Source organism: Gossypium raimondii, chromosome 2, assembly GCF_025698545.1.
Source record: "Gossypium raimondii isolate GPD5lz chromosome 2, ASM2569854v1, whole genome shotgun sequence".
Lineage (NCBI taxonomy): Eukaryota > Viridiplantae > Streptophyta > Magnoliopsida > Malvales > Malvaceae > Gossypium > Gossypium raimondii.
This window is the reverse complement of record NC_068566.1, coordinates 23,265,982-23,272,230: the sequence shown is the minus strand read 5'-3', so window position 1 is coordinate 23,272,230 and position 6,249 is coordinate 23,265,982. Positions and strand designations below refer to the sequence as shown.

At 35.9% G+C, this 6,249-nt stretch overlaps 1 non-coding gene across 1 annotated transcript; it reads left to right on the top strand.

Annotated features, from left to right (window-relative positions):
* Positions 1 to 3,392: 3,392 nt before the first annotated feature.
* On the top strand, positions 3,393 to 3,499 carry LOC128039330 (small nucleolar RNA R71). Its single transcript, XR_008193834.1, has one exon. It is a non-coding gene; the product is annotated as a small nucleolar RNA R71 (small nucleolar RNA).
* Positions 3,500 to 6,249: the final 2,750 nt, after the last annotated feature.

Below are 6,249 nucleotides of genomic sequence, written 5' to 3'. Positions count from 1 at the left end.
TAATTTACCTTCGGCATGTGTTCATCTAGGAATGTCACTCCTGAATGGGTATAAGTGGAGAATTCCCTTCTTGTGGCTCCAATCTAGACAAGTGGTCTGCTACTTGGTTTTCTACTCCCTTTCGATCTTGAATTTCTAGATCGAACTCTTGAAGTAGAAGTACCAATCGGATCAGTCTTGGCTTAGAGTCTTTCTTGGCATGTAAATAATTAATTGTCGAATGGTCCATATAGACAGTCACTTTGGTACCTACAAGATAAGATCGAAACTTGTCAAAAGTAAACCCAATAGCAAGTAACTCTTTCTCTATTACCGTATAATTTAGTTGGGATGAAAAAAATGTGCCTTCGTTGGCCCATGATAGCTCCTATCGTGAAGTCACTTGCGTCACACATCAATTCAAATGGAAAATCCCAGTCTGGTGTGATGATTATGGGTGCCAAAACTAATCGACTCTTCAAATATTTGAAAGCTCTTAAGCACTCCTCATCAAATTTGAACATTGTGTCCTTCTCTAATAATGTGCATAAGGGTTTAGCAATTTTGGAGAAGTCTTTGATAAATATTTGATAGAAACCGTCTGGCCCAAAAAGCTCCTAACACTCTTTATAGATGTTAGAGTTTGGGGTTTCTCAATAATGTCTACCTTTACTTTATCTATCTCAATTCCATGTCTCTTTATCCGATGCCCTAGAGCAATACCTTCTCGTCCATAAAATGGCACTTTTCCCAATTGAGTATGAGGTTTCTTTCTTCCCAACGCATTAGTACCTTGGCTAGATTCGCTAGGCAATGATCATATGTATCTCCGAATACTGAAAAAATCATCCATAAAGACTTCCAAGTATTTCTCAACCATTTAAGTAAAAATAGACATCATACATCTTTGAAATGTAGTAGGTGCATTACATAAACCAAATGACATGCGTCTAAATGCAAATGTACCGTACGGGCAGGTGAATGTTGTCTTGTGTTGATCTTCTGGTGCAAACAAAACTGATATTTCCTAGTCATCTTGTTCAGCTTTTAATAATCGATGCAAATTCTCCATCCCATAACCATTCTAGTCGGTATCAACTCGTTATTCTCATTCTTAACGACTGTAATACCTTCTTTCTTTCACACGCACTAGACTGGACTTACCCACGAATTGTCTGAGATGGGGTAAGTTTTACCTGTATCTAACAACTTGATGATTTCTTTCTTTGTCATGTGCTTTATGATACGGTTTAGTCTTTATTGTTCATCAATCGTCCCTTTCTCGCCATATTTCAAGATGATCTTGTGCATGCATACAGATGTGCTAATGCCGCGAATATTGGCTATGGTTCATCCGATAGCCTTTTTAAATTATTTCAATACTAGGATGAGTTTCTCTTCTTGCTCAACGGTTAATTCTGCTGAAACAAACACAGGCAAAGTAGAAAAGTTAGCTAAATAAACATATTTTAAATGCGAGGGAAGTACCTTCAGTTCTAATTTAGCTAGATCCTCAATTGATGCTTTTGGTTGGGCATAATCTCTATTCTCTAACTCCAAAGATTCAAAGTGGGATTGCAGATTAAATCCCCTTTGATTAGATTCTACGAAAGCTAAGTATTCATCCTCCTCTTCATCACGTAGAGGGTCTGATGTCAAAATTTGTTCCAATGGGTCCTCAACATAGTTCAGTTCCTTTTTCGTCATTAATTCCTCTAAACCGGACACTACAAAAAAATCATCAATTGTGTTAGGAAATCGCATAGACTTATAAAAATTAAATGTTACCTAGTCGTCCTGAACACGCATAGTAAGCTCGCCCTTCTACACATCAATAATGGTCCTTCCAGCTGCTAGGAAAGGCCTTCCTAGGATGATTGGAACTTCTTTGTCTGCTTCAAAGTCTAGAATAACAAAGTCAGAAGGAAAAATAAATTTGTCTACACATACCAATACATCCTCGATTTTTCCTTCTAGATGTGCTAAGGATCGATCTGCTAATTGAAGTGTAACCGTAGTAGTCTAACTTCACCTATCCCCAAATTTCTAAATATGGACATGGGCATCAAGTTGATACTCGCACCCAAATCACATAATGCATTACCAGAATAAGTTGCTCCAATGTTGGAAGGTATGGTAAAACATTCAGGATCTTTCAACTTTGGGGGTAGTTTTCCTTGAAGATATGCATTGCATTCCTTTATCAGGGCTACCGTCTCAAATTCTCCAAGTCTTGTTTTTTAGACAGGATATCCTTCATGAATTTGACGTAGTTCAGCATTTGTTCAAGTGCTTCAACCAACGAGTTGTTGATCTGAAGTTGCTGAGTACGTCTAGGAACTTCCTGAATTGAACTTCCTACTTCTGCTTTTCTAGTATTTAAGGGTAGGGTGGTGGAGGCTTCTTTACTTGAATTGGTTGATTCGTCTTCTGTGGAAATTCTGCATCTAACAAAGTTTTTAACTTATCAGAATTAGCTGGTTCAGACGTTACCTTATCGAATTTTACATATTCAGGTTCCGATGAAAATAAATTTTAGCACTCGGTTGAATTTCCTCTGAGTCTTGAGCATCAGTTGGCTCCTCTTCAACTTCAACAGTGTTGGACTCTAATGTATTTCCACTCCTCAATGTGAATGCATTATAATGCTCCTTCCCAAGATTCATTGGATTCTTCGTATCACTAGGTAAAACACCTTATGGTCGGTTTCTGAGTTCAATTGCAAGTTGGCACATTTGGTTTTCTAGGTTTTTTAATATAGCTATTTGGCTTTGGATTAAGGCATCATTCTTGGCTATGTATGCCTTCAACAAGTTTCCTTAGCCATCGGATGGTTCAACTTGAGGTTGCTTCTAAACTTGTTGGGTAAAAATAGGTGGCTGGGTTGGTCTAGGTTGGGTGTATATATTACTAGGTCCAGCCCCTTGGTTACTCTAGGAGAAATTAGGATGGTTTCACCACGATTGGTTATGGAATTGGATTGTAGTCCTTGCCTTCCTCGATTTTGGTTCTGTAACCCATTTAATACACGGATTTTGGGTTTGATGGATATTCCTCGAATAGATGTCCTTCCCCGCAATAGACACATGCTACATTTTCAAATTGATTCGGTGGCTGTACTACAAAACTATTAAACACATAAGTGGTAAAATTTTATAGCATTGAGGAAATCGAGGATACCTGAGATATGAGTGAAGTGAGAGAGTCTACTTTATGTACTCTAGGGACTCGTCTTCCTGACGTTGCTCGATTGGTTGGCCATTAATAATTGTTTCTGGCAATCATCCTTAATGATTTCATAAGCCTCATTATAAGACTTGGAAAGGAGAGCACCATTAGTAGAAGTGTCCACTACCATCCTCATGTGAGCTTTGAGACCATTATAAAACATCTCAAGTTGATTGCAATGTGGGATTCCATGATGAGGACACTTTTGTAATAATTCTTTGTACCTTTCCCATGCCTTATACAAGGACTCATCATCCATTTTTTGGAAAGAAGTGATCTCGTTCCTCAACTTAGCATTCTTGCTAGGCGGGAAATACTTCATGAGGAATCTTTCTGCTAACTCTTGCCATGTGGAAATTGAATTTGGTGGCAATGAGTTCAACCAAGCTCGAGCTCTGTCTCTTAACGAATATGGGAACAACTTCAATCGTAGTGCATCTTCGGGTACTCCGGCTAACTTGAAAGAATCGCTCACCTCCATAAATAACCTTAAGTGCTAAGGATCTTCGGCAGGCATTCCACTGAATTGCCCCACTGTCTAAAGCATCTGGAACATGATTGGCTTCAGCTAAAACTGTTCTGCCTCGATTTTAGGTCTCCTAATACCTAGATTAAGATCATGAAACACTGGCATAGCATACTGTCTCAGAGCTCTATCCCTATCATCAGCAATAAGGATAGGATTTTGAGCAAGGTTTGCTCCGTTTCCTTGATTTGGATTTTCGAAGTTCATCTCTTCAGTCCTTCTTTGGCTTACTTCTCTTCTCCGCTGTCGAAAAGTTCTTTCAATCTTAGGGTCTACGGGGAGTAAATTGATGATTCGATCAATACTCATAAACACCTGAAACAAACACGAAAAAATTAATTAAGTTAAAATTGAACAGAAAAATAAACCAAAATGCAAAATTAACAAATTCACAAATAATGACATTTTAAAATAGTCCCCGACAACGATGCCAAAAACATGAAACGACGAAAATGTGCAAGTGTACACAATCTCAACAAGTAATAAAGTGACAAGTAAATGTCAAGTTATCGTACCCACAGGGACGATGAAAAGAATTATTTATGAATGTAATTTAAAACACTTTGTTGAAGAAAAATATTTTGATTTGAGAAGGTGATTAAAAACTAGGATTTTCACTAAGTAAAATAAATAAAAATAAAATAAAAGTCCCAATGCACGATTTCAAAAGATGATTTTAATCAAGATGACATAATTGTGCTAGATTAATTACATTTCTTAACTTAGAATTATTAAACTCATGTTTATGTTGTTACGAATATATTCACGAAACTCAAGAATTTGCTAACTTATAAACATACTTACCTACCAAAAATTCATTTATCTCTTGACTATATATCTATTTCAATTCAACCGATTAAACAAATTTTAATAAGCAAATGTATTAATGTAAATACATAATTATGAAATTCAAATAATCTCTTGTACATATCTCTATGCCAATTCAAACAATTAATTCAATCTCATAAGCACATAAAAGATTACGTGAGGTAAGAATGTATTTCTACCTTGAAACAGTTTAATCACAATAATCTTGCAACTTATGCAAGGCTAATGTATCGTTAGATACCATTGCTAATTTAATCCTTAGCTACCTTAGATGATTAAACATGCACTGATTAAGTATTGTGTCAATTAATTACAATTTCAATCCGTTTAAATAATTAATTCATTAGTTACCTTACAATAGTAATGCAAGAATAACTTAGTCATGGTTTTACTTAATCAAACATCTTACCGGGGCCTATAACAACACGAACACAATTTTAAAAACTCAAGTAGATGAAATGCAATCAACCTAACACGAATTAAATTTTAGCCATATTAATTAAATTAAACATATCAACATCACAAATATTCATAGACATGTTCATAACAACAACAATAAAATAAAAAGGATAAGGAACAAGAATCAAATCTGGTGTTTCTCCGAGGCTTGACTAGTTTGCTCTGCTCCTCCTTCTTTGCTTGTTCTTGTTGAACCAAGGCTTCCATGAACACTTGAATGCTACTCCAAATGGTGGTTGAAGGACTCTTTTTCAAGAGGTGAAATCAGCAAAGGAATAGGGAAGAAAATGAAGAACTATGGAAGGGAATAAAGAGAGAAGAGTGATAGAGAAGTGAAAAAATGAATGGGTTTGAGATGTCTTTGAAGTGATCAGCCAAGGGGGTATTTATAGGTTGAGAAGGCTGCTTAAAATATCAAAAATCAGCAGCCAAAGACTCCCCCCATGGCCAGCCACACATGTGGCATGTTTGAAGATTTCAATCATGCTATTTTTAGGTAGGGGCAAGTCTTGAAAGGCATGAATAGTGGAGTCTTCAAGGGAAATTTTGCAAGCCAAAAAATCAGGCAAGCAAGCTGATTGGGTCAGCATGTGGGATAGTTTTGGGCTACCCAATGCTCTGTTGGATTGGTTTTCTCGGTTCAGCTCAACTGGGCCCCTTTTCAAAATTAATTAACAATAATTTATTTAACCCGATTAAATTGGATTAAAATTAAAATTAATTATATTATGAATTAATATTCATAATTTGGACCATCTTCGGCTAAAAATATAACTCAGCGTGATGATTCAAAATTACTTCTCGGTTTTGTGCTTATAGTAGTGTCTATAGAGCCATTTTTCGCCTTTTGTGCAAATCTGTCAAAAATAATAAAAATGATGAAAAATCATTATAAAATTAATTAAAATTAAAAATGTTAATAATTTTAGTACAATTTAATTATTTTGTAATAATTATATATTTTTTGACAAAAATTTTACCGAAACTGCATGAATTTGAGTTACAAAGGGCATGAAAAAGTGTGTATAATTTCGTGTTTCCACTTTTCCATTGATCTCTTACCTGAATCACGAGCCTCATAATCAGATTTTCTCTTTGCTTTACTCAGTTCCTCGACCTTGTCAACTCTGTCAACCGAAACTACAAATTCTTTCAATTCAAGGATCTCGACTAACAGGTTGATGTCTTTTAACCCATCTTCAAACTGTGTGCACATAGCAGCTCTGTCA